The following is a 27,279-nucleotide window of genomic DNA, read 5'->3' on the forward strand; positions in this document are numbered from 1 at the left end:
TTGATAATTTTTTATTTCATTTTTTATGTTATATAAAAAGGTGTAAAAGTCGCATTTTGGACATTTGGGCGCCATTTTCCTCCTTGGAGGTCACCGCCGCCCGTAACCGTTTTTATATTTTGATAGATTGGGCATTTTGGGACGCGGCGATACCTAATATGTTTGTGATTTTTACTGTTTATTATGTTTTATATCCGTTCTAGGGAAAGGGGGGTGATTTGAATTTTTTATATTTTATTAATTTTTTTTATTTTTTAAACTTTTTTTTTTCTTTTTTCACTATTTTTTAGACCATCTAGGGTACATTAACCCTAGATAGTCAGATCGCTCCTACCATATACTGCAATACTTCTGTATTGCAATATATGGCATTTTTGCAGCTCATTCATTACAATGAGCCACAGGCAACAATATGCAACAACCCCCACCTCTGTATGAAGAGGACTCAGCCCGTGAGCCCTCTTCATACATCCCTTATACCTCTGCGCCATAGAGCTACGGCGCAGAGCGTTAAGGGGTTAAACCAGGTGTCCATGAATTTAAAGGTGTTGTTTGTTAATATAAAGAGCATAGCTTCACAAATAAAGGATATAACATCTGGGTCTTTACCCGCTTTCTCTAGTACCTTTTTGATCGCCATTATTCCTACTTCATGGGGGATCCTGGTGTATAAACTCTCGACATCAATTGTGGCGAGGAGTATCTTATCAGGCCATGTATTATCTCTTATGGACAGGAGAAAGTCATTAGTGTCTTTTAGGTATGCAGGGATTTTTGATAAAAATGGGCATAGCAACCAATCGATATATTGCGACAAAGGCTCGGTGACCGAACCCACTCCGGCGACAATAGGTCGTCCGGGGGGGGGGGGGGTCGTCAGAGACTTATGTATTTTAGGTAAAAAGTACCATCCCGGTTTTTGAGGATGCTTAGGGAAAAGCCTCTCTGCTGTGCGGCACGAAATGGTGCCTATAGTGACATGGTCTCTAAGGAGGGTGGCCAGTTTGGTCTTAATTTTCTCTGTAGGGTCGGCTAATAGCTGTTCATAATTTGTAGTATTTTTTAATTGTCGTTCAGCTTCCTTTATGTATTGTTCCCGAGTCATGATGACTGTATTACCCCCTTTGTCTGCTCTTTTTATAATGAGCTCCTTATTCCCTTTTAGCCAATCTAGTACAGTTTTTTCCTCTTTTGAGATATTATCCCTATCCGTTTTATAAATAAGAGCTTTAACATCCCGTAGCACTCGCTGCTGGAAAATATCCAGGGAGCTTCCGGGTGCCACAGGGGGGTTAAAGGTGGAGGGATTTCCTCCTTTAAAGTGGTCGAATTCAAAGGTAAATGGTTCTTCGTGCTCAGTGAGGGCTAATAGACATTCTGCCTCTTCGGAGTTTGGGGGGTTATGAACAAAAAAACCCAGGGGCCCTATATTAACGGGAATCTCTAATTTTTCTATAGCCTCTTCTTTATACGAAACAACCCAAAAGAGAGTCGAAAAGACCATCAAAGATAAAATTAATGATATCTTTTATTATAAATACAATGCACAATATGCAGAAAGTGAAATCACATAGGGAAAGAAATAAGGGGAAGTACCACGAAAACCATAAGTGTCCTGCAAACACCCCAGACCTATAGGTAAATGATAATGTAAAGACCAAAGGGTCTAATATATAATGAATAATGCAGACGGGAACATAAGTAAAAGGATAATTCCTTGGTAGGATCCTATGTGAAGTGGGGGACCGGAGGTACCATCCGGCTCCCACAGTACACAAAATCAATTTCGGTCCTTACCCGTAAGCATGGTGCTAGGTACAATGGGGGTCCTCAGGAGACCAATAGGTTACACCCCGACGCGCGTTTCGCTGATGCTTCGTCAGGAGGTGAAGTGTGTGTGTAGCGCCTCCTGTTTTATATTTACCATCGGACGTCCGGCTTGAAGACGCGCTCGTCACGTGACGCGACCGCCACGTGGGGACGCGCACCGAAACACGTCACCACGACACGCCCACCCGAATCACATGATCGGAGGGGAGTTGCCATGGGAACGCGCCCGAAGCGCGCACCACCACGCGCACGGCCGCGGCGCACGCGCACAAGAACGTCAACCGGACATCGTAGGCAAACACAGCCAGGTAGGTGCTAGAAGGGTACAATACAAAAGGATAGAAAAATATATGAACAAGGTGTATATTAAAATCAATTGATAGCGCCTACAACCCACATAGTAGTATATAGAGGATCCCAAGTCATGACCGAACTATGGGTATCGCCAAGATATATTAATTAAAAAAGACACATTGCAAATCCTGCATACAAGATAGTTCTTACTGTGTGATGTTTAGATAAAGTGCTATACAATGGACAGTCCATAGTTGATATACATGGAAAAGTGCATAAGTGCCATACATTACAAAGTGTCAACATAAGAAATATCAATATAAACTATATTTCATATTCTATACATATAAAAATCTGTATGATATATAAATAAAGTGCTTGTAATGGACCATCCATAATTGACAAACATAAAAAAGTGCATAGTGCCATACTGTACAATATTAAGAAATATGGACTATATTCCATATTTTATACATATAAACATCTGTATTAGACATACAAGAAATGACAATTAGTGTCATTTCTTTATACGACCCTTGATTTGAGAACCATTTCTTTAAATTCATCTTTCTAACCCCTTTAAACACATCGACTTCAAAATTGACCTGGTCAAAATTTTGAACCAGGCCAAAGTTAAGGCCCTTGGATAACACAGAAATACATTCCTTGCTCAAATTATAATCGGTAAGGTTAACAACTAGTGTCTCTTGTTCTTCAGTTTCCTCTGTTATCGTCTCCAGGACACCTGTTTTCTTTTGCGGCCTATTTCTCCTCTTCCGGCCTCTCCTGGTTGGTTTCCTAACGGGATTTCATCCCGTCTGGTAGCCTCACTCCTTTCTGTTTGGTTATTAAAGTTATTGGGTTCTTCTGAGGCACTGGATTCAGAGTATGTGTTCCAGTATTCCTTTTGTTTCTTCTTCTCGAAGCGCTTCCTGACCCTTTTCTGGCGACGGGGATTCCAGTCGAAAACTCTTCCAGTATCGTAGTCATACTTGTCTCTGATGTACTTATCCCATTTACGGTCTATTATATATGAAAAAGGTAGGTGCCACCACCGAAACGTTGCTGCTATGGAATAAACTTCACCCTTGAACTTTGATTGCTACCACGGAGTGCTGCCTATTTTTTGTATGTATATATATATATATATATATAAGTAGTAGAAAAATGGAAGAACTCCGAGACTTCAATCTGTGCAAAGCATACTGGTTTTTTCACACATCTGGTCTTCAAGGTCTGAAAAAGCCTCCAGGTCTGAGGAGCCGAAACGTAGTGTTTGGACACATGTGTGAATAAACCAGTACGCTTTGCTCACCTTGAAGTCTCGGAGTGCTGCCATTTTTCTATTACTTTCATTTGGATGGTCCCTGGTCTAGGCCCTGAGATGTCCACCTGAGCTGTGTTTACTCTGTTTTTGAGTGCTGCGACATCTCTGGTTCATTATATATATATATATAATATATTATGCACACAAAGAGTTTGAGCGTTAGTACTATTATATCCCCGCAGTATATTTACAGGATAGTAGTAGTATTCTGATATCCCCAAACTATGAATAAAGGATGGGAGGAGTAGTGTAATGTATATGATAGGATATTGCTATTTATAGGATAAGAGTAGTAGTACTGTGATATCCCTATAATATAGATACAAGATAAAAGAAGTAATACTGATATTTCCATACTATATTTATAGGACACGTGGTAGACCAGTTACTACCCCATTGGAAAATGGGCTTCCTTTTTTTCTGGAAATAGTTCATAAATGGTAAATGACAACTTACATCCTAGTTCTACTAAAACTGCTCAGTTTTTGCATGTTGGTCATGGTTGCCATGGTAACTGCAGTCTAGTAAACATGGCCAAGGAACATCTTGGGATAGAACACTTGCTATTATGATGTCACAATGGGTGTGATGTCATAGACCCACCAGAAACCGACCAATCAAAAGCAAGGTGTTGCAGTCACACCCATCTAATCTAACCAATCAGGAGAAGCTATTGTTACTGGCCAATCAGAAGTAAGATTCTACAGCTCTGCCAAGCTAGACCGACCAATCAGGAGCAATCTTCTGAAGTCCCGCCCACCTTCCAGGGTATAAATACCGGCGAGCGACAGGCACTCAGGTCATTCTGCAGGTGGCAGAGCTAGGAGAAGGACGTGGAAACCTGGTCACCTGTACCACAGGAGACCCCAAGACCTTCCCAAAAGGCATAGATGAATAAAGAACAGGAATGAAGGTAAGTGCTCAGGCCCTTATCTTGGTGGGGGATGGCAATTGTCATAGATTTTACACAATTTCCTTGTATACATTGTAGTAGTAGTATGATAGTACTATAATATCCAAGTACTCAGGTCAGATTAAGACTGCCATGGGCCTTGGGCTGTATGAGTATTCTAACTCCTACAAGTCTTAAATTCACTACATTCTGGAATTCACCTACACATGGTGCTAGAATTAAGCTTTGCAGGAATGGAGAATGTGTCCCTTTTGCCTGCTACAATCTGCCGTTTCAGTACCTTTAGAGGACCTTCAAAGGTCCTGAAATGGCTCTTGCGTACATGTGTATTGAGAGCTGGAACATGTATATATGATGGTTTCATGAGTAAAGATCATTCTCAGTATCAAATTTAATTGGTGGTCAGGGTGGCCTAGGCCCCCAGGAGGCTTGGGACCCGAGCCACCACTCAAACTGCCTATATTATAATCAACAACTGCCAGTACTATTTATAATATGATATCACCATACAGTATATACAGGATATGAGTAGTGGTATTAGCCCCCATACTATATATAAAGTATAAGACTAATAGTACTGTGATATTCCCATGATATAGAAAGGATCGGAGTAGTAGTCCTGTGACATCCCCATACTATGTATACAGGATAGGAGAAGTGCTGTGATATCTCCATCCTATATATACAGGATAGAAGGAGCAGTACTGTGATATCTCCATACTATATATACAAGATAGGAGTAGTAGTCCTATGATATCCCCATACTATGTATACAGGATAGGAGAAGTGCTGTGATATCTCCATGCTATATATACAAGATAGAAGGAGCAGTACTGTGATATCTCCATACTATATATACATGATAGGAGTAGTAGTCCTGTGATATCCCCATACTATGTATACAGGATAGGAAAAGTGCTGTGATATCTCCATCCTATATATACAAGATAGAAGGAGCAGTACTGTGATATCTCCATACTATATATACAAGATAGGAGTAGTAGTCCTGTGACATCCCCATACTATGTATACAGTATAAGAGAAGTGCTATGATATCCATACACTATATATTCAGAATAAGAGAAGCAATACTGTACTCTGGGCAGATTAACATTGCTATGGGCCCTGGGCTGTATGAATATTATAGCCTCTAGTGGTTTCAAGACCTTTAGAGGACCTTCAAAGGTCCTGAAATGGCTCTTGTATACTTGTGTGTTGTGAGCAGGAACATATATATATTTACAAGGATTTCATGAGTGAAGGTCTGCCTTGGTATCAAATTTAATTGATGGTTTAGCAGGCCGTGGGCTTCCATAAGGTTTAGGCCCCTTGGCTACCATCCAAACTGCCTATTTTACAATCCACTAATGCTAGTACTGTATATACAGGATATGATAGGATACAATAACACCATAGTATATAAACACAATAGGAGTAGTAGTCCTGTGATATTCCCAAACTATATCTAAAGGATGGGAGTAGTAGTGTGATATCTCCATACCATAAATACAGGAGGAGTAGTAGTACTGTGATATATCCCAGTACTATATATACAGGCTAGAAAGTAGTAGTAGAAATTAGTATGCTATTTCCATAATATATATTCAGGCTAGGAATACTAGCACTATGATATCACTAAATATACAGAATAGGAGGAGTAGAACTGTCACCAGCTACCACCACATTAGATTTATAGGGGTTCATTTTTTCCTGGAAATAAGTTATAAATGGTAAATGTTATGTCATACTGACACTAAAATCTTTATTTGACAACTTATAATAAAAACAACTTATCCTAGTTCTACTAAAACTCCTTAGTTTTTGAATGTAAGCCATGGCCGCCATAGTAACTGCAGTTCAGTAAACATAGCCAAGCAACATCTTGGGATAGAACACTGGCTATTATGTAGTCACAAAGTGTATGATGTCATAGACGCACCTGAAACTGACTAATCAGGTGTTGCAGCCACAGCCATGTGATCTAACCAGGAGAAGCCAATCGGCACTCTATCAATGGCCAACATGGAGGAAGATTCTACAGCTCTGCCAAGCTGAACTGTTCAATCAGGAGCAATATTCTGAAGTACTGCTTACCTTTCAGGGTATGAATATCGGCGCATTCGAGTCATTCTTTAGGTGGCAGAGCTAGGAGAAGGACGTGGAGACCTGGTCTCCTGGATCACAAGAGACCTCAAGACCTGGACTGAACTCCTAGATGATGAAAGAACAGGAAGCAGGTAAGTGCTCAGGCCCTTATCTTGGCGGGGAGGGCAGTTGTTGTCATACATTTTAGACAATTTCCTTGTATAAATTGTAGTAGTAGTATGATATCTATCTATATATACAGGATAGGAGTAGATGAAATTGTGATATATATACTATATACTATACTATATATATATATATATATATATATATATATATATATATACACTATATATATACACTATATATGAAGGATAGGAATAGTAGTAGTACTGTGATGTCCCAGTACTCAGAGCGGATTAAGACTGCAACAGGCCCTGAGCTGTGTAAATATTATAGCCTCTACAAGTATTAAATTCACTTCCTACATTTGGTGCTAGAATCGAGCTTTGTGGAGAAAGTAAGATTTGTCCATTCTGTGGGCTACAATCTGCGGGACCTGTGCCACCAACTAAACTGCCTATATAATAATTGACTACTGGCTGTACTACTTTTACAGGATATAGATAGTAGTAGTGGTATCTGTATAGATAGATAGATAGATAGTATATTGTATTATAATAGTAATAGCACTTTGATATTCCCATGATATATATATACAGGATCCTAGTAGTAGTCCTATGACTATATCCCTATACTACACAGTATATAAAGGATGGGACAAGGGCTGTGATATCCATGTACTACATATTCAGAATAAGAGAAGCAGTTCTGTGATATCCATAAAGGAGTAGGATAGGAGTAATAGTACTGTGATAATCACAAACTATGTTTATACAGGATCTGAGTATTATTTCTACTAAAATGGTAGAATATTCACCTATTTTGGTGATAGCTAGAACTGCTGTAGAAGTATATGGGGGAGGCTGTATGTTTTGTTTTTTAAAAGGTGAATTTTAATTACTTACCAATTAATTTTAACTGGTTTTCCATAAGCATTAACACGGCTTAACCAAATCACTGTGTGTATGGTTTTGCATTGTAGTATGGAGGGAATTCATCATACACTGGCACATTACCCCACATTTGACAAAAACAATGCAAACTGCACTATGCACCGTTTGCCTGTCAAGTCTGCAAGATGTGCCAGATTCATGGATGTGGTGCACATTTCTTACAAATCTGGCGCACCCTGCACTGCTCCCACAGGGTTGTACCAACTTTTTTTTGGTGCACCTTTAACATAGAGAGAGCAACACTCTGTAAAAAATGTCCCACAGACCAATTGTGCAACCCAACGTTTTAGTGCAGAAATTTGTGCTGGGCAAGCCGTGACACATAGTCGTATGCCACACATGTGGCACAGACACTTCTTGAATACATGTGCAAGCATTGAATAGTAAATATAGTGCAATGTGCGCTAATTTATAATGAAAATCCCGTCCTACTCCAAGCCAAAAAAAAATTTTAGACTATCGGCACTGGCATACTACTTTATGCAAGGCCCTGACCGACACCTAGTTTCCGCTATCAAACTCCAGGGCTACTGCCAGAGCACGCAGTAAGATTCCTGGTCAAACAAATTAGTGGGACTAACTTGTATGTCAACGGAGAACCCCTTTAATTGGTTTACCATGCTAATGGTTTACCATTTTTTAACATTACAAAGCTTAACCCAACATTATCATCACCAGCTTTTTGTATGATAAAAACCCCACTATTACTCCTCGCCAAAAATATCAGGGATACACTTGAATTATCCAGAGGGTAGCAGCGACGGCATAAAACTATATGCAGAGCCCTGCCTGGTATAAAATTGCACTAAAACTTGCGGCAGTTCATAACCCTGGTCGAACACCAGTTTGCGCTTTCAGAGAACCATAGGCAACGCTGAGAGCAGGCTAGGTCTGTCACTACAGAAAGGAATGGAGCAGCCAGTGCATATGTGACTGGCACTTCTCCTCATCACAGGTTTCGACGTTCTCAGTTTTCGTGTTCCATACGAGACCATTAATGATCATGAAGTTAGACCCTATACTTTGGATAGGGTCTAACTTGTATGTACCTGGAGAAATCCTTTAATTGGTTTTCCATAAGCAATAAAAAACATAATCAATGACCTTGTAACTGGTTCTGTATTGCACTATGGAATAAATTTATCATACTCTGGCACATTTAATAAGGGGCCCCGTGGACCGAACTTTCGTTGGACATCCCGATGATTTTTGATTTTCGCCATTAAGACATGGATTTAAAAGGGGTTTTAGGCATATGTGATTGAATTTTGGCACCACAAATTGGGGGAAGGGCCATCGGACGATCCGACGGATTCGGACAAACCGCAGGATTTAACTTCAAAATTGATGCAGGTGCTAAATCCTGCATCAGTTCATATAGCTGTTCCAGCCCTAGTGTGCACTGTCAGACTACTTGGCTGCTCCCAGAACTGGCTGTCAGACTCCAGGGCCACCACCACAGTAGGCTGTTAGACTCCTGGGCCACCCCTACAGTCAGCTATCGGTACCACTGGTCACTCTGAGCGCAGGCTATCTCTGTCAGCGTCATAGAACTAGATGGAGCAGCCAGTGCATGCGGGACTGGCTGCTCTCCTCTTCACGGTTACGACGTGCTCCGTTTTCGTGTTCCATATTGAGTCCCCTCACTGAGATGTTTAACGATCAAGAAGTCACCCCCAGTCCTCTGGATATGTGCTAACTTGTATGTCACTGGAGAACGCCTTTACTTTGTTTTCCGTTAACCTTTCAAAGTGTAACCAAATGACTTTGTATCTGGTTCTGTATTGTACTATGGGAGGATTTTATCATACTCTGGCACATTGTGCGCTATTGTATGATGAAAACACTGGCATCGGATATATCAGTATACCAGATATATCAGAAGGGTCCAGCCTCTTTAATTATTTAACATTTGGCGGCATTGGAGTACATCTTTATGAAATACCCTACCTGACTTAAAGTTGTGCTAAAACCTGCGCCTGTGCGGACCCCTGGAACACCATCGGGGCCGGATGGAAGACTTCTGCGTCACCCCCAGATCGGCCTGTAAGGCTCTGAGGCCTACCACAGTGCGAGCTGTTAGACCATTGGGCTACCCCAAAAGCAGGCTGGAAGACACCTGTGTCAGCCCCTGAGCAAGCTATAAGACTGCTGTTTCATATCCCATTTCCAGCTGTAAGTCTCCTGGTTTAACCAACAGTTCGAGCTGTAAGTCACCAAGGTCCAACCCAGTATGAGCTGTAAGACTCCTGGGTCACCTCAAGAGTAGGGCTAAAAGACACCTTGCCCACCCCCAGTACGAGCTGTAAGACTCCAGGGCTACCACCAGAGCAGGGCTGTAAGACACCAAGGCCACCCCCAGGTTCAGCATAGCGCAGGTTGAGTGTAGAAATCATAATAGTGTTTAGAATGTAAAGTAGAAAGTCTTTGACCAGTTCAGTTAGCAGAATTGCAAGGTATATGGTCCTGTTACTTTGGCCACATTTTTGGTAAATTGATTAAAGGTTATTTCTACTAAAATGGTAGAATATTCATCTATTTTGGTGATGGTTAGGACGGCTGTAGGGGTTTATGGAGGAGGCCGTACTTTTTGTTTTTTAATAGGTGAACTTTAATCAATTTCCATTTCATTGTAATGAGTTTCCTTGAAATATCTACAGGGCTTTACTCAATCACCTCGTATATGGTTTGCATTGTACTATGGAGGGAATTTATCATACGCTAGCATCATGCTCTGTTGTATGATGAAAACCCCAAACCTCCTCCTCCCAAAAACATCAGGAGGGTTCCTCTTAATTTACCCAGAGGCTAGTGGCACTGGCATACATCTCTATGCAGGGCCTTTGCTGGTGTAGAATTGCGCTAAAACCTGCATCAGTTCATAACGCTGTTCCAGCCCTAGTGTGCGCTGTCAGAATACTTGGCTACTCCCAGAGCTGGCTGTCAGACTCCAGGGCCACCACCATAGAAGGCTGTTAGACTCCCGGGCCACCCCTACAGTCAGCTATCGGTACCACTGGTCACTCTGAGAGCAGGCTATCTCTGTCAGCTTCATAGAACTAGATGGAGCAGCCAGTGCATGCGGGACTGGCTGCTCTCCTCTTCACGGTTACGACGTGCTCCGTTTTCGTGTTCCATATTGAGTCCCCTCACTGAGATGTTTAACGATCAAGAAGTCACCCGCAGTTCTTTGGATAGGTGCTAACTTGTATGTCACTGGAGAACCCCTTTACTTGGTTTTCCGTTAACCTTACAAAGTGTAAAAAAATGACTTTGTATCTGGTTCTGTATTGTACTATGGGAGGATTTTATCATACTCTGGCACATTGTGCGCTATTGTATGATGAAAACGCTGGCATCGGATATATCAGCATGCCAGATATATCAGAAGGGTCCAGCCTCTTTAATTATTTAACATTTGGCGGCATTGGCGTACATCTTTATGAAATACCCTACCTGACTTAGTTGTGCTAAAACCTGCGCCTGTGCGGACCCCTGGAACACCATCGGGGCTGGATGGAAGACTTCTGCATCACCCCCAGATCGGCCTGTAAGGCTCTGAGGCCTACCACAGTGCGAGCTGTTAGACCATTGGGCTACCCCAAAATCAGGCTGGAAGACACCTGTGTCAGCCCCTGAGCAAGCTGTAAGACTGCTGTTTCATATCCCATTTCCAGCTGTAAGTCTCCTTGTTTCACCAACAGTTCGAGCTGTAAGTCACCCAGGTCCACCCCAGTATGAGCTGTAAAACTCCTGGGTCACCTCAAGAGTAGGGCTACAAGACAACTTGCCCACCCCCAGTACGAGTTGTAAGACTCCTGGGCTACCTCCAGAGCAGGGCTTTAAGACACCAAGGCCACCCCCAGGTTCAGCATAGTGCAGGTTGAGTGTAGAAATCATAATAGTGTTTAGAATGTAAAGTAGAAAGTTTTTGACCAGTTCAGTTAGCAGAATTGCAAGGTATATGGTCCTGTTACTTTGGCCACCTTTTTGGTAAATTGATTAAAGGTTATTTCTACTAAAATGGTAGAATATTCATCTATTTTGGTGATGGTTAGGACGGCTGTAGGGGTTTATGGAGGAGGCCGTATTTTTTGTTTTTTAATAGGTGAACTTTAATCAATTTCCAATTCATTGTAATGAGTTTCCTTGAAATATCTAAAGGGCTTTACTCAATCACCTCATTTATGGTTTGCATTGTACTATGGAGGGAATTTATCATACGCTAGCATCATGCTCTGTTGTATGATGAAAACCCCAAACCTCCTCCTCCCAAAAACATCAGGAGGGTTCCTCTTAATTTACCCAGAGGCTAGTGGCGCTGGCATACATCTCTATGCAGGGCCTTTGCCAACGTAGAATTGCGCTAAAACCTGCATCAGTTCATAACGCTGTTCCAACCCTAGTGTGCGCTGTCAGACTACTTGGCTACTCCCAGAGCTGGCTGTCAGACTCCAGGGCCACCACCATAGTAGGATGTTAGACTCCCGGGCCACCCCTACAGTCAGCTATTGGTACCACTGGTCACTCTGAGAGCAGGCTATCTCTGTCAGCTTCATAGAACTAGATGGAGCAGCCAGTGCATGCGGGACTGGCTACTCTCCTCTTCACGGTTACGACGTGCTCCGTTTTCATGTTCCATATTGAGTCCCCTCACTGAGATTTTTAGCGATCAAGAAGTCACCCCCAGTCCTTTGGATAGGTGCTAACTTGTATGTCACTGCAGAACCTCTTTACTTGGTTTTCCTTTAACCTTACAAAGTGTAACCAAATGACTTTGTATCTGGTTCTGTATTGTACTATGGGAGGATTTTATCATACTCTGGCACATTGTGCGCTATTGTATGATGAAAACACTGGCATTGGATATATCAGCATGCCAGATATATCAGAAGGGTCCAGCCTCTTTAATTATTTAACATTTGGCGGCATTGGCGTACATCTTTATGAAATACCCTACCTGACTTAGTTGTGCTAAAACCTGCGCCTGTGCGGACCCCTGGAACACCATCGGGGCTGGATGGAAGACTTCTGCATCACCCCCAGATCGGCCTGTAAGGCTCTGAGGCCTACCACAGTGCGAGCTGTTAGACCATTGGGCTACCCCAAAATCAGGCTGGAAGACACCTGTGTCAGCCCCTAAGCAAGCTGTAAGACTGCTGTTTCATATCCCATTTCCAGCTGTAAGTCTCCTGGTTTCACCAACAGTTCAAGCTGTAAGTCACCCAGGTCCACCCCAGTATGAGCTGTAAGACTCCTGGGTCACCTCAAGAGTAGGGCTACAAGACAACTTGCCCACCCCCAGTACGAGCTGTAAGACTCCTGGGCTACCTCCAGAGCAGGGCTGTAAGACACCAAGGCCACCCCCAGGTTCAGCATAGTGCAGGTTGAGTGTAGAAATCATAATAGTGTTTAGAATGTAAAGTAGAAAGTCTTTGACCAGTTCAGTTAGCAGAATTGCAAGGTATATGGTCCTGATACTTTGGCCACCTTTTTGGTAAATTGATTAAAGGTTATTTCTACTAAAATGGTAGAATATTCATCTATTTTGGTGATGGTTAGGACGGCCGTAGGGGTTTATGGAGGAGGCCGTACTTTTTGTTTTTTAATAGGTGAACTTTAATCAATTTCCAATTCATTGTAATGAGTTTCCTTGAGATATCTACAGGGCTTTACTCAATCACCTCGTATATGGTTTGCATTGTACTATGGAGGGAATTTATCATACGCTAGCATCATGCTCTGTTGTATGATGAAAACCCCAAACCTCCTCCTCCCAAAAACATCAGGAGGGTTCCTCTTAATTTACCCAGAGGCTAGTGGCGCTGGCATACATCTCTATGCAGGGCCTTTGCTGGTGTAGAATTGCGCTAAAACCTGCATCAGTTCATAACGCTGTTCCAGCCCTAGTGTGCGCTGTCAGACTACTTGGCTACTCCCAGAGCTGGCTGTCAGACTCCAGGGCCACCACCATAGTAGGAAGTTAGACTCCCGGGCCACCCCTACAGTCAGCTATTGGTACCACTGGTCACTCTGAGAGCAGGCTATCTCTGTCAGCTTCATAGAACTAGATGGAGCAGCCAGTGCATGCGGGACTGGCTACTCTCCTCTTCACGGTTACGACCTGCTCCGTTTTCGTGTTCCATATTGAGTCCCCTCACTGAGATGTTTAATGATCAAGAAGTCACCCCCAGTCCTTTGGATAGGTGCTAACTTGTATGTCACTGGAGAACCCCTTTACTTGGTTTTCCGTTAACCTTACAAAGTGTAACCAAATGACTTTGTATCTGGTTCTGTATTGTACTATGGGAGGATTTTATCATACTCTGGCACATTGTGCGCTATTGTATGATGAAAACGCTGGCATCGGATATATCAGCATGCCAGATATATCAGAAGGGTCCAGCCTCTTTAATTATTTAACATTTGGTGGCATTGGCGTACATCTTTATGAAATACCCTACCTGACTTAAAGTTGTGCTAAAACCTGTGCCTGTGCGGACCCCTGGAACACCATCGGTGCCGGATGGAAGACTTCTGCGTCACCCCCAGATCGGCCGGTAAGGCTCTGAGGCCTACCACAGTGCGAGCTGTTAGACCATTGGGCTACCCCAAAAGCAGGCTGGAAGACACCTGTGTCAGCCCCTGAGCAAGCTGTAAGACTGCTGTTTCATATCCCATTTCCAGCTGTAAGTCTCCTGGTTTCACCAACAGTTCGAGCTGTAAGTCACCCAGGTCCACCCCAGTATGAGCTGTAAGACTCCTGGGTCACCTCAAGAGTAGGGCTACAAGACACCTTGCCCACCCCCAGTACGAGCTGTAAGACTCCTGGGCTACCTCCAGAGCAGGGCTGTAAGACACCAAGGCCACCCCCAGGTTCAGCATAGCGCAGGTTGAGTGTAGAAATCATATTAGTGTTTAGAATGTAAAGTAGAAAGTCTTTGACCAGTTCAGTTAGCAGAATTGCAAGCTATATGGTCCTGTTACTTTGGCCACCTTTTTGGTAAATTGATTAAAGGTTATTTCTACTAAAATGGTAGAATATTCATCTATTTTGGTGATGGTTAGGACGGCTGTAGGGGTTTATGGAGGAGGCCGTACTTTTTGTTTTTTAATAGGTGAACTTTAATCAATTTCCAATTCATTGTAATGAGTTTCCTTGAAATATCTACAGGGCTTTACTCAATCACCTCGTATATGGTTTGCATTGTACTATGGAGGGAATTTATCATACGCAAGCATCATGCTCTGCTGTATGATGAAAACCCCAAACCTCCTCCTCCCAAAAACATCAGGAGGGTTCCTCTTAATTTACCCAGAGGCTAGTGGTGCTGGCATACATCTCTATGCAGGGCCTTTGCTGGCGTAGAATTGCGCTAAAACCTGCATCCGTTCATAACGCTGTTCCAGCCCTAGTGTGCGCTGTCAGACTACTTGGCTACTCCCAGAGCTGGCTGTCAGACTCCAGGGCCACCACCATAGTAGGAAGTTAGACTCCCGGGCCACCTCTACAGTCAGCTATTGGTACCACTGGTCACTCTGAGAGCAGGCTATCTCTGTCAGCTTCATAGAACTAGATGGAGCAGCCAGTGCATGCGGGACTGGCTACTCTCCTCTTCACGGTTACGACGTGCTCCGTTTTCGTGTTCCATATTGAGTCCCCTTTCTGAGATGTTTAACGATCAAGAAGTCACCCCCAGTCCTTTGGATAGGTGCTAACTTGTATGTCACTGGAGAACCCCTTTACTTGGTTTTCCGTTAACCTTACAAAGTGTAACCAAATGACTTTGTATCTGGTTCTGTATTGTACTATGGGAGGATTTTATCATACTCTGGCACATTGTGCGCTATTTTATGATGAAAACGCTGGCATCGGATATATCAGCATGCCAGATATATCAGAAGGGTCCAGCCTCTTTATTTAACATTTGGCGGCATTGGCGTACATCTTTATGAAATACCCTACCTGACTTAAAGTTGTGCTAAAACCTGCGCCTGTGCGGACCCCTGGAACACCATCGGGGCCGGATGGAAGACTTCTGCGTCACCCCCAGATCGGCCTGTAAGGCTCTGAGGCCTACCACAGTGCGAGCTGTTAGACCATTGGGCTACCCCAAAAGCAGGCTGGAAGACACCTGTGTCAGCCCCTGAGCAAGCTGTAAGACTGCTGTTTCATATCCCATTTCCAGCTGTAAGTCTCCTGGTTTTACCAACAGTTCGAGCTGTAAGTCACCCAGGTCCACCCCAGTATGAGCTGTAAGACTCCTGGGTCACCTCAAGAGTAGGGCTACAAGACACCTTGCCCACCCCCAGTACGAGCTGTAAGACTCCTGGGCTACCTCCAGAGCAGGGCTGTAAGACACCAAGGCCACCCCCAGGTTCAGCATAGCGCAGGTTGAGTGTAGAAATCATATTAGTGTTTAGAATGTAAAGTAGAAAGTCTTTGACCAGTTCAGTTAGCAGAATTGCAAGCTATATGGTCCTGTTACTTTGGCCACCTTTTTGGTAAATTGATTAAAGGTTATTTCTACTAAAATGGTAGAATATTCATCTATTTTGGTGATGGTTAGGACGGCTGTAGGGGTTTATGGAGGAGGCCGTACTTTTTGTTTTTTAATAGGTGAACTTTAATCAATTTCCAATTCATTGTAATGAGTTTCCTTGAAATATCTACAGGGCTTTACTCAATCACCTCGTATATGGTTTGCATTGTACTATGGAGGGAATTTATCATACGCTAGCATCATGCTCTGCTGTATGATGAAAACCCCAAACCTCCTCCTCCCAAAAACATCAGGAGGGTTCCTCTTAATTTACCCAGAGGCTAGTGGTGCTGGCATACATCTCTATGCAGGGCCTTTGCTGGCGTAGAATTGCGCTAAAACCTGCATCCGTTCATAACGCTGTTCCAGCCCTAGTGTGCGCTGTCAGACTACTTGGCTACTCCCAGAGCTGGCTGTCAGACTCCAGGGCCACCACCATAGTAGGAAGTTAGACTCCTGGGCCACCTCTACAGTCAGCTATTGGTACCACTGGTCACTCTGAGAGCAGGCTATCTCTGTCAGCTTCATAGAACTAGATGGAGCAGCCAGTGCATGTGGGACTGGCTACTCTCCTCTTCACGGTTACGACCTGCTCCGTTTTCGTGTTCCATATTGAGTCCCCTCACTGAGATGTTTAATGATCAAGAAGTCACCCCCAGTCCTTTGGATAGGTGCTAACTTGTATGTCACTGGAGAACCCCTTTACTTGGTTTTCCGTTAACCTTACAAAGTGTAACCAAATGACTTTGTATCTGGTTCTGTATTGTACTATGGGAGGATTTTATCATACTCTGGCACATTGTGCGCTATTGTATGATGAAAACGCTGGCATCGGATATATCAGCATGCCAGATATATCAGAAGGGTCCAGCCTCTTTATTTAACATTTGGCGGCATTGGCGTACATCTTTATGAAATACCCTACCTGACTTAAAGTTGTGCTAAAACCTGCGCCTGTGCGGACCCCTGGAACACCATCGGTGCCGGATGGAAGACTTCTGCGTCACCCCCAGATCGGCCTGTAAGGCTCTGAGGCCTACCACAGTGCGAGCTGTTAGACCATTGGGCTACCCCAAAAGCAGGCTAGAAGACACCTGTGTCAGCCCCTGAGCAAGCTGTAAGACTGCTGTTTCATATCCCATTTCCAGCTGTAAGTCTCCTGGTTTCACCAACAGTTCGAGCTGTAAGTCACCCAGGTCCACCCCAGTATGAGCTGTAAGACTCCTGGGTCACCTCAAGAGTAGGGCTACAAGACACCTTGCCCACCCCCAGTACGAGCTGTAAGACTCCTGGGCTACCTCCAGAGCAGGGCTGTAAGACACCAAGGCCACCCCCAGGTTCAGCATAGCGCAGGTTGAGTGTAGAAATCATATTAGTGTTTAGAATGTAAAGTAGAAAGTCTTTGACCAGTTCAGTTAGCAGAATTGCAAGCTATATGGTCCTGTTACTTTGGCCACCTTTTTGGTAAATTGATTAAAGGTTATTTCTACTAAAATGGTAGAATATTCATCTATTTTGGTGATGGTTAGGACGGCTGTAGGGGTTTATGGAGGAGGCCGTACTTTTTGTTTTTTAATAGGTGAACTTTAATCAATTTCCAATTCATTGTAATGAGTTTCCTTGAAATATCTACAGGGCTTTACTCAATCACCTCGTATATGGTTTGCATTGTACTATGGAGGGAATTTATCATACGCTAGCATCATGCTCTGTTGTATGATGAAAACCCCAAACCTCCTCCTCCCAAAAACATCAGGAGGGTTCCTCTTAATTTACCCAGAGGCTAGTGGCGCTGGCATACATCTCTATGCAGGGCCTTTGCTGGCGTAGAATTGCGCTAAAACCTGCATCAGTTCATAACGCTGTTCCAGCCCTAGTGTGCGCTGTCAGACTACTTGGCTACTCCCAGAGCTGGCTGTCAGACTCCAGGGCCACCACCATAGTAGGAAGTTAGACTCCCGGGCCACCTCTACAGTCAGCTATTGGTACCACTGGTCACTCTGAGAGCAGGCTATCTCTGTCAGCTTCATAGAACTAGATGGAGCAGCCAGTGCATGCGGGACTGGCTACTCTCCTCTTCACGGTTACGACGTGCTCCGTTTTCGTGTTCCATATTGAGTCCCCTTTCTGAGATGTTTAACGATCAAGAAGTCACCCCCAGTCCTTTGGATAGGTGCTAACTTGTATGTCACTGGAAAACCCCTTTACTTGGTTTTCCGTTAACCTTACAAAGTGTAACCAAATGACTTTGTATCTGGTTCTGTATTGTACTATGGGAGGATTTTATCATACTCTGGCACATTGTGCGCTATTGTATGATGAAAACGCTGGCATCGGATATATCAGCATGCCAGATATATCAGAAGGGTCCAGCCTCTTTATTTAACATTTGGCGGCATTGGCGTACATCTTTATGAAATACCTTACCTGACTTAAAGTTGTGCTAAAACCTGCGCCTGTGCGGACCCCTGGAACACCATCGGGGCCGGATGGAAGACTTCTGCGTCACCCCCAGATCGGCCTGTAAGGCTCTGAGGCCTACCACAGTGCGAGCTGTTAGACCATTGGGCTACCCCAAAAGCAGGCTGGAAGACACCTGTGTCAGCCCCTGAGCAAGCTGTAAGACTGCTGTTTCATATCCCATTTCCAGCTGTAAGTCTCCTGGTTTCACCAACAGTTCGAGCTGTAAGTCACCCAGGTCCACCCCAGTATGAGCTGTAAGACTCCTGGGTCACCTCAAGAGTAGGGCTACAAGACACCTTGCCCACCCCCAGTACGAGCTGTAAGACTCCTGGGCTACCTCCAGAGCAGGGCTGTAAGACACCAAGGCCACCCCCAGGTTCAGCATAGCGCAGGTTGAGTGTAGAAATCATATTAGTGTTTAGAATGTAAAGTAGAAAGTCTTTGACCAGTTCAGTTAGCAGAATTGCAAGCTATATGGTCCTGTTACTTTGGCCACCTTTTTGGTAAATTGATTAAAGGTTATTTCTACTAAAATGGTAGAATATTCATCTATTTTGGTGATGGTTAGGACGGCTGTAGGGGTTTATGGAGGAGGCCGTACTTTTTGTTTTTTAATAGGTGAACTTTAATCAATTTCCAATTCATTGTAATGAGTTTCCTTGAAATATCTACAGGGCTTTACTCAATCACCTCGTATATGGTTTGCATTGTACTATGGAGGGAATTTATCATACGCTAGCATCATGCTCTGTTGTATGATGAAAACCCCAAACCTCCTCCTCCCAAAAACATCAGGAGGGTTCCTCTTAATTTACCCAGAGGCTAGTGGCGCTGGCATACATCTCTATGCAGGGCCTTTGCTGGCGTAGAATTGCGCTAAAACCTGCATCAGTTCATAACGCTGTTCCAGCCCTAGTGTGCGCTGTCAGACTACTTGGCTACTCCCAGAGCTGGCTGTCAGACTCCAGGGCCACCACCATAGTAGGAAGTTAGACTCCCGGGCCACCTCTACAGTCAGCTATTGGTACCACTGGTCACTCTGAGAGCAGGCTATCTCTGTCAGCTTCATAGAACTAGATGGAGCAGCCAGTGCATGCGGGACTGGCTACTCTCCTCTTCACGGTTACGACGTGCTCCGTTTTCGTGTTCCATATTGAGTCCCCTTTCTGAGATGTTTAACGATCAAGAAGTCACCCCCAGTCCTTTGGATAGGTGCTAACTTGTATGTCACTGGAAAACCCCTTTACTTGGTTTTCCGTTAACCTTACAAAGTGTAACCAAATGACTTTGTATCTGGTTCTGTATTGTACTATGGGAGGATTTTATCATACTCTGGCACATTGTGCGCTATTGTATGATGAAAACGCTGGCATCGGATATATCAGCATGCCAGATATATCAGAAGGGTCCAGCCTCTTTATTTAACATTTGGCGGCATTGGCGTACATCTTTATGAAATACCTTACCTGACTTAAAGTTGTGCTAAAACCTGCGCCTGTGCGGACCCCTGGAACACCATCGGGGCCGGATGGAAGACTTCTGCGTCACCCCCAGATCGGCCTGTAAGGCTCTGAGGCCTACCACAGTGCGAGCTGTTAGACCATTGGGCTACCCCAAAAGCAGGCTGGAAGACACCTGTGTCAGCCCCTGAGCAAGCTGTAAGACTGCTGTTTCATATCCCATTTCCAGCTGTAAGTCTCCTGGTTTCACCAACAGTTCGAGCTGTAAGTCACCCAGGTCCACCCCAGTATGAGCTGTAAGACTCCTGGGTCACCTCAAGAGTAGGGCTACAAGACACCTTGCCCACCCCCAGTACGAGCTGTAAGACTCCTGGGCTACCTCCAGAGCAGGGCTGTAAGACACCAAGGCCACCCCCAGGTTCAGCATAGCGCAGGTTGAGTGTAGAAATCATATTAGTGTTTAGAATGTAAAGTAGAAAGTCTTTGACCAGTTCAGTTAGCAGAATTGCAAGCTATATGGTCCTGTTACTTTGGCCACCTTTTTGGTAAATTGATTAAAGGTTATTTCTACTAAAATGGTAGAATATTCATCTATTTTGGTGATGGTTAGGACGGCTGTAGGGGTTTATGGAGGAGGCCGTACTTTTTGTTTTTTAATAGGTGAACTTTAATCAATTTCCAATTCATTGTAATGAGTTTCCTTGAAATATCTACAGGGCTTTACTCAATCACCTCGTATATGGTTTGCATTGTACTATGGAGGGAATTTATCATACGCTAGCATCATGCTCTGCTGTATGATGAAAACCCCAAACCTCCTCCTCCCAAAAACATCAGGAGGGTTCCTCTTAATTTACCCAGAGGCTAGTGGTGCTGGCATACATCTCTATGCAGGGCCTTTGCTGGCGTAGAATTGCGCTAAAACCTGCATCCGTTCATAACGCTGTTCCAGCCCTAGTGTGCGCTGTCAGACTACTTGGCTACTCCCAGAGATGGCTGTCAGACTCCAGGGCCACCACCATAGTAGGAAGTTAGACTCCCGGGCCACCTCTACAGTCAGCTATTGGTACCACTGGTCACTCTGAGAGCAGGCTATCTCTGTCAGCTTCATAGAACTAGATGGAGCAGCCAGTGCATGCGGGACTGGCTACTCTCCTCTTCACGGTTACGACGTGCTCCGTTTTCGTGTTCCATATTGAGTCCCCTCACTGAGATGTTTAACGATCAAGAAGTCACCCCCAGTCCTTTGGATAGGTGCTAACTTGTATGTCACTGGAGAACCCCTTTACTTGGTTTTCCGTTAACCTTACAAATTGTAACCAAATGACTTTGTATCTGGTTCTGTATTGTACTATGGGAGGATTTTATCATACTCTGGCACATTGTGCGCTATTGTATGATGAAAACGCTGGCATCGGATATATCAGCATGCCAGATATATCAGAAGGGTCCAGCCTCTTTAATTATTTAACATTTGGCGGCATTGGCGTACATCTTTATGAAATACCCTACCTGACTTAAAGTTGTGCTAAAACCTGCGCCTGTGCGGACCCCTGGAACACCATCGGGGCCGGATGGAAGACTTCTGCGTCACCCCCAGATCGGCCTGTATGGCTCTGAGGCCTACCACAGTGCGAGCTGTTAGACCAATGGGCTACCCCAAAAGCAGGCTGGAAGACACCTGTGTCAGCCCCTGAGCAAGCTGTAAGACTGCTGTTTCATATCCCATTTCCAGCTGTAAGTCTCCTGGTTTCACCAACAGTTCGAGCTGTAAGTCACCCAGGTCCACCCCAGTATGAGCTGTAAGACTCCTGGGTCACCTCAAGAGTAGGGCTACAAGACACCTTGCCCACCCCCAGTACGAGCTGTAAGACTCCTGGGCTACCTCCAGAGCAGGGCTGTAAGACACCAAGGCCACCCCCAGGTTCAGCATAGCGCAGGTTGAGTGTAGAAATCATATTAGTGTTTAGAATGTAAAGTAGAAAGTCTTTGACCAGTTCAGTTAGCAGAATTGCAAGCTATATGGTCCTGTTACTTTGGCCACCTTTTTGGTAAATTGATTAAAGGTTATTTCTACTAAAATGGTAGAATATTCATCTATTTTGGTGATGGTTAGGACGGCTGTAGGGGTTTATGGAGGAGGCCGTACTTTTTGTTTTTTAATAGGTGAACTTTAATCAATTTCCAATTCATTGTAATGAGTTTCCTTGAAATATCTACAGGGCTTTACTCAATCACCTCGTATATGGTTTGCATTGTACTATGGAGGGAATTTATCATACGCTAGCATCATGCTCTGCTGTATGATGAAAACCCCAAACCTCCTCCTCCCAAAAACATCAGGAGGGTTCCTCTTAATTTACCCAGAGGCTAGTGGTGCTGGCATACATCTCTATGCAGGGCCTTTGCTGGCGTAGAATTGCGCTAAAACCTGCATCCGTTCATAACGCTGTTCCAGCCCTAGTGTGCGCTGTCAGACTACTTGGCTACTCCCAGAGATGGCTGTCAGACTCCAGGGCCACCACCATAGTAGGAAGTTAGACTCCCGGGCCACCTCTACAGTCAGCTATTGGTACCACTGGTCACTCTGAGAGCAGGCTATCTCTGTCAGCTTCATAGAACTAGATGGAGCAGCCAGTGCATGCGGGACTGGCTACTCTCCTCTTCACGGTTACGACGTGCTCCGTTTTCGTGTTCCATATTGAGTCCCCTTTCTGAGATGTTTAACGATCAAGAAGTCACCCCCAGTCCTTTGGATAGGTGCTAACTTGTATGTCACTGGAGAACCCCTTTACTTGGTTTTCCGTTAACCTTACAAAGTGTAACCAAATGACTTTGTATCTGGTTCTGTATTGTACTATGGGAGGATTTTATCATACTCTGGCACATTGTGCGCTATTGTATGATGAAAACGCTGGCATCGGATATATCAGCATGCCAGATATATCAGAAGGGTCCAGCCTCTTTATTTAACATTTGGCGGCATTGGCGTACATCTTTATGAAATACCCTACCTGACTTAAAGTTGTGCTAAAACCTGCGCCTGTGCGGACCCCTGGAACACCATCGGGGCCGGATGGAAGACTTCTGCGTCACCCCCAGATCGGCCTGTAAGGCTCTGAGGCCTACCACAGTGCGAGCTGTTAGACCATTGGGCTACCCCAAAAGCAGGCTGGAAGACACCTGTGTCAGCCCCTGAGCAAGCTGTAAGACTGCTGTTTCATATCCCATTTCCAGCTGTAAGTCTCCTGGTTTCACCAACAGTTCGAGCTGTAAGTCACCCAGGTCCACCCCAGTATGAGCTGTAAGACTCCTGGGTCACCTCAAGAGTAGGGCTACAAGACACCTTGCCCACCCCCAGTACGAGCTGTAAGACTCCTGGGCTACCTCCAGAGCAGGGCTGTAAGACACCAAGGCCACCCCCAGGTTCAGCATAGCGCAGGTTGAGTGTAGAAATCATATTAGTGTTTAGAATGTAAAGTAGAAAGTCTTTGACCAGTTCAGTTAGCAGAATTGCAAGCTATATGGTCCTGTTACTTTGGCCACCTTTTTGGTAAATTGATTAAAGGTTATTTCTACTAAAATGGTAGAATATTCATCTATTTTGGTGATGGTTAGGACGGCTGTAGGGGTTTATGGAGGAGGCCGTACTTTTTGTTTTTTAATAGGTGAACTTTAATCAATTTCCAATTCATTGTAATGAGTTTCCTTGAAATATCTACAGGGCTTTACTCAATCACCTCGTATATGGTTTGCATTGTACTATGGAGGGAATTTATCATACGCTAGCATCATGCTCTGCTGTATGATGAAAACCCCAAACCTCCTCCTCCCAAAAACATCAGGAGGGTTCCTCTTAATTTACCCAGAGGCTAGTGGTGCTGGCATACATCTCTATGCAGGGCCTTTGCTGGCGTAGAATTGCGCTAAAACCTGCATCCGTTCATAACGCTGTTCCAGCCCTAGTGTGCGCTGTCAGACTACTTGGCTACTCCCAGAGATGGCTGTCAGACTCCAGGGCCACCACCATAGTAGGAAGTTAGACTCCCGGGCCACCTCTACAGTCAGCTATTGGTACCACTGGTCACTCTGAGAGCAGGCTATCTCTGTCAGCTTCATAGAACTAGATGGAGCAGCCAGTGCATGCGGGACTGGCTACTCTCCTCTTCACGGTTACGACGTGCTCCGTTTTCGTGTTCCATATTGAGTCCCCTCACTGAGATGTTTAACGATCAAGAAGTCACCCCCAGTCCTTTGGATAGGTGCTAACTTGTATGTCACTGGAGAACCCCTTTACTTGGTTTTCCGTTAACCTTACAAATTGTAACCAAATGACTTTGTATCTGGTTCTGTATTGTACTATGGGAGGATTTTATCATACTCTGGCACATTGTGCGCTATTGTATGATGAAAACGCTGGCATCGGATATATCAGCATGCCAGATATATCAGAAGGGTCCAGCCTCTTTAATTATTTAACATTTGGCGGCATTGGAGTACATCTTTATGAAATACCCTACCTGACTTAAAGTTGTGCTAAAACCTGCGCCTGTGCGGACCCCTGGAACACCATCGGGGCCGGATGGAAGACTTCTGCGTCACCCCCAGATCGGCCTGTATGGCTCTGAGGCCTACCACAGTGCGAGCTGTTAGACCAATGGGCTACCCCAAAAGCAGGCTGGAAGACACCTGTGTCAGCCCCTGAGCAAGCTGTAAGACTGCTGTTTCATATCCCATTTCCAGCTGTAAGTCTCCTGGTTTCACCAACAGTTCGAGCTGTAAGTCACCCAGGTCCACCCCAGTATGAGCTGTAAGACTCCTGGGTCACCTCAAGAGTAGGGCTACAAGACACCTTGCCCACCCCCAGTACGAGCTGTAAGACTCCTGGGCTACCTCCAGAGCAGGGCTGTAAGACACCAAGGCCACCCCCAGGTTCAGCATAGCGCAGGTTGAGTGTAGAAATCATATTAGTGTTTAGAATGTAAAGTAGAAAGTCTTTGACCAGTTCAGTTAGCAGAATTGCAAGCTATATGGTCCTGTTACTTTGGCCACCTTTTTGGTAAATTGATTAAAGGTTATTTCTACTAAAATGGTAGAATATTCATCTATTTTGGTGATGGTTAGGACGGCTGTAGGGGTTTATGGAGGAGGCCGTACTTTTTGTTTTTTAATAGGTGAACTTTAATCAATTTCCAATTCATTGTAATGAGTTTCCTTGAAATATCTACAGGGCTTTACTCAATCACCTCGTATATGGTTTGCATTGTACTATGGAGGGAATTTATCATACGCTAGCATCATGCTCTGCTGTATGATGAAAACCCCAAACCTCCTCCTCCCAAAAACATCAGGAGGGTTCCTCTTAATTTACCCAGAGGCTAGTGGTGCTGGCATACATCTCTATGCAGGGCCTTTGCTGGCGTAGAATTGCGCTAAAACCTGCATCCGTTCATAACGCTGTTCCAGCCCTAGTGTGCGCTGTCAGACTACTTGGCTACTCCCAGAGATGGCTGTCAGACTCCAGGGCCACCACCATAGTAGGAAGTTAGACTCCCGGGCCACCTCTACAGTCAGCTATTGGTACCACTGGTCACTCTGAGAGCAGGCTATCTCTGTCAGCTTCATAGAACTAGATGGAGCAGCCAGTGCATGCGGGACTGGCTACTCTCCTCTTCACGGTTACGACGTGCTCCGTTTTCGTGTTCCATATTGAGTCCCCTTTCTGAGATGTTTAACGATCAAGAAGTCACCCCCAGTCCTTTGGATAGGTGCTAACTTGTATGTCACTGGAGAACCCCTTTACTTGGTTTTCCGTTAACCTTACAAAGTGTAACCAAATGACTTTGTATCTGGTTCTGTATTGTACTATGGGAGGATTTTATCATACTCTGGCACATTGTGCGCTATTGTATGATGAAAACGCTGGCATCGGATATATCAGCATGCCAGATATATCAGAAGGGTCCAGCCTCTTTATTTAACATTTGGCGGCATTGGCGTACATCTTTATGAAATACCCTACCTGACTTAAAGTTGTGCTAAAACCTGCGCCTGTGCGGACCCCTGGAACACCATCGGGGCCGGATGGAAGACTTCTGCGTCACCCCCAGATCGGCCTGTAAGGCTCTGAGGCCTACCACAGTGCGAGCTGTTAGACCATTGGGCTACCCCAAAAGCAGGCTGGAAGACACCTGTGTCAGCCCCTGAGCAAGCTGTAAGACTGCTGTTTCATATCCCATTTCCAGCTGTAAGTCTCCTGGTTTCACCAACAGTTCGAGCTGTAAGTCACCCAGGTCCACCCCAGTATGAGCTGTAAGACTCCTGGGTCACCTCAAGAGTAGGGCTACAAGACACCTTGCCCACCCCCAGTACGAGCTGTAAGACTCCTGGGCTACCTCCAGAGCAGGGCTGTAAGACACCAAGGCCACCCCCAGGTTCAGCATAGCGCAGGTTGAGTGTAGAAATCATATTAGTGTTTAGAATGTAAAGTAGAAAGTCTTTGACCAGTTCAGTTAGCAGAATTGCAAGCTATATGGTCCTGTTACTTTGGCCACCTTTTTGGTAAATTGATTAAAGGTTATTTCTACTAAAATGGTAGAATATTCATCTATTTTGGTGATGGTTAGGACGGCTGTAGGGGTTTATGGAGGAGGACGTACTTTTTGTTTTTTAATAGGTGAACTTTAATCAATTTCCAATTCATTGTAATGAGTTTCCTTGAAATATCTACAGGGCTTTACTCAATCACCTCGTATATGGTTTGCATTGTACTATGGAGGGAATTTATCATACGCTAGCATCATGCTCTGTTGTATGATGAAAACCCCAAACCTCCTCCTCCCAAAAACATCAGGAGGGTTCCTCTTAATTTACCCAGAGGCTAGTGGCGCTGGCATACATCTCTATGCAGGGCCTTTGCTGGCGTAGAATTGCGCTAAAACCTGCATCAGTTCATAACGCTGTTCCAGCCCTAGTGTGTGCTGTCAGACTACTTGGCTACTCCCAGAGCTGGCTGTCAGACTCCAGGGCCACCACCATAGTAGGAAGTTAGACTCCCGGGCCACCCCTACAGTCAGCTATTGGTACCACTGGTCACTCTGAGAGCAGGCTATCTCTGTCAGCTTCATAGAACTAGATGGAGCAGCCAGTGCATGCGGGACTGGCTACTCTCCTCTTCACGGTTACGACCTGCTCCGTTTTCGTGTTCCATATTGAGTCCCCTCACTGAGATGTTTAATGATCAAGAAGTCACCCCCAGTCCTTTGGATAGGTGCTAACTTGTATGTCA

General features: G+C 44.7%; 1 long non-coding RNA gene across 1 annotated transcript in view; it reads left to right on the plus strand.

The window, feature by feature from the left end:
- Positions 1–4,269: 4,269 nt before the first annotated feature.
- Positions 4,270–27,279, plus strand: part of LOC140128930 (uncharacterized) — a 124,407-nt gene continuing 101,397 nt past the window's right edge. Inside the window, exons 1-2 of the long non-coding RNA XR_011855196.1 lie at positions 4,270–4,364; positions 6,466–6,601. This is a non-coding gene — a long non-coding RNA (uncharacterized lncRNA). The remainder of the gene's footprint in view (positions 4,365–6,465; positions 6,602–27,279) is intronic.

This window comes from Engystomops pustulosus, chromosome 4, assembly GCF_040894005.1.
Source record: "Engystomops pustulosus chromosome 4, aEngPut4.maternal, whole genome shotgun sequence".
NCBI classification, from domain to species: Eukaryota; Metazoa; Chordata; class Amphibia; order Anura; family Leptodactylidae; genus Engystomops; species Engystomops pustulosus.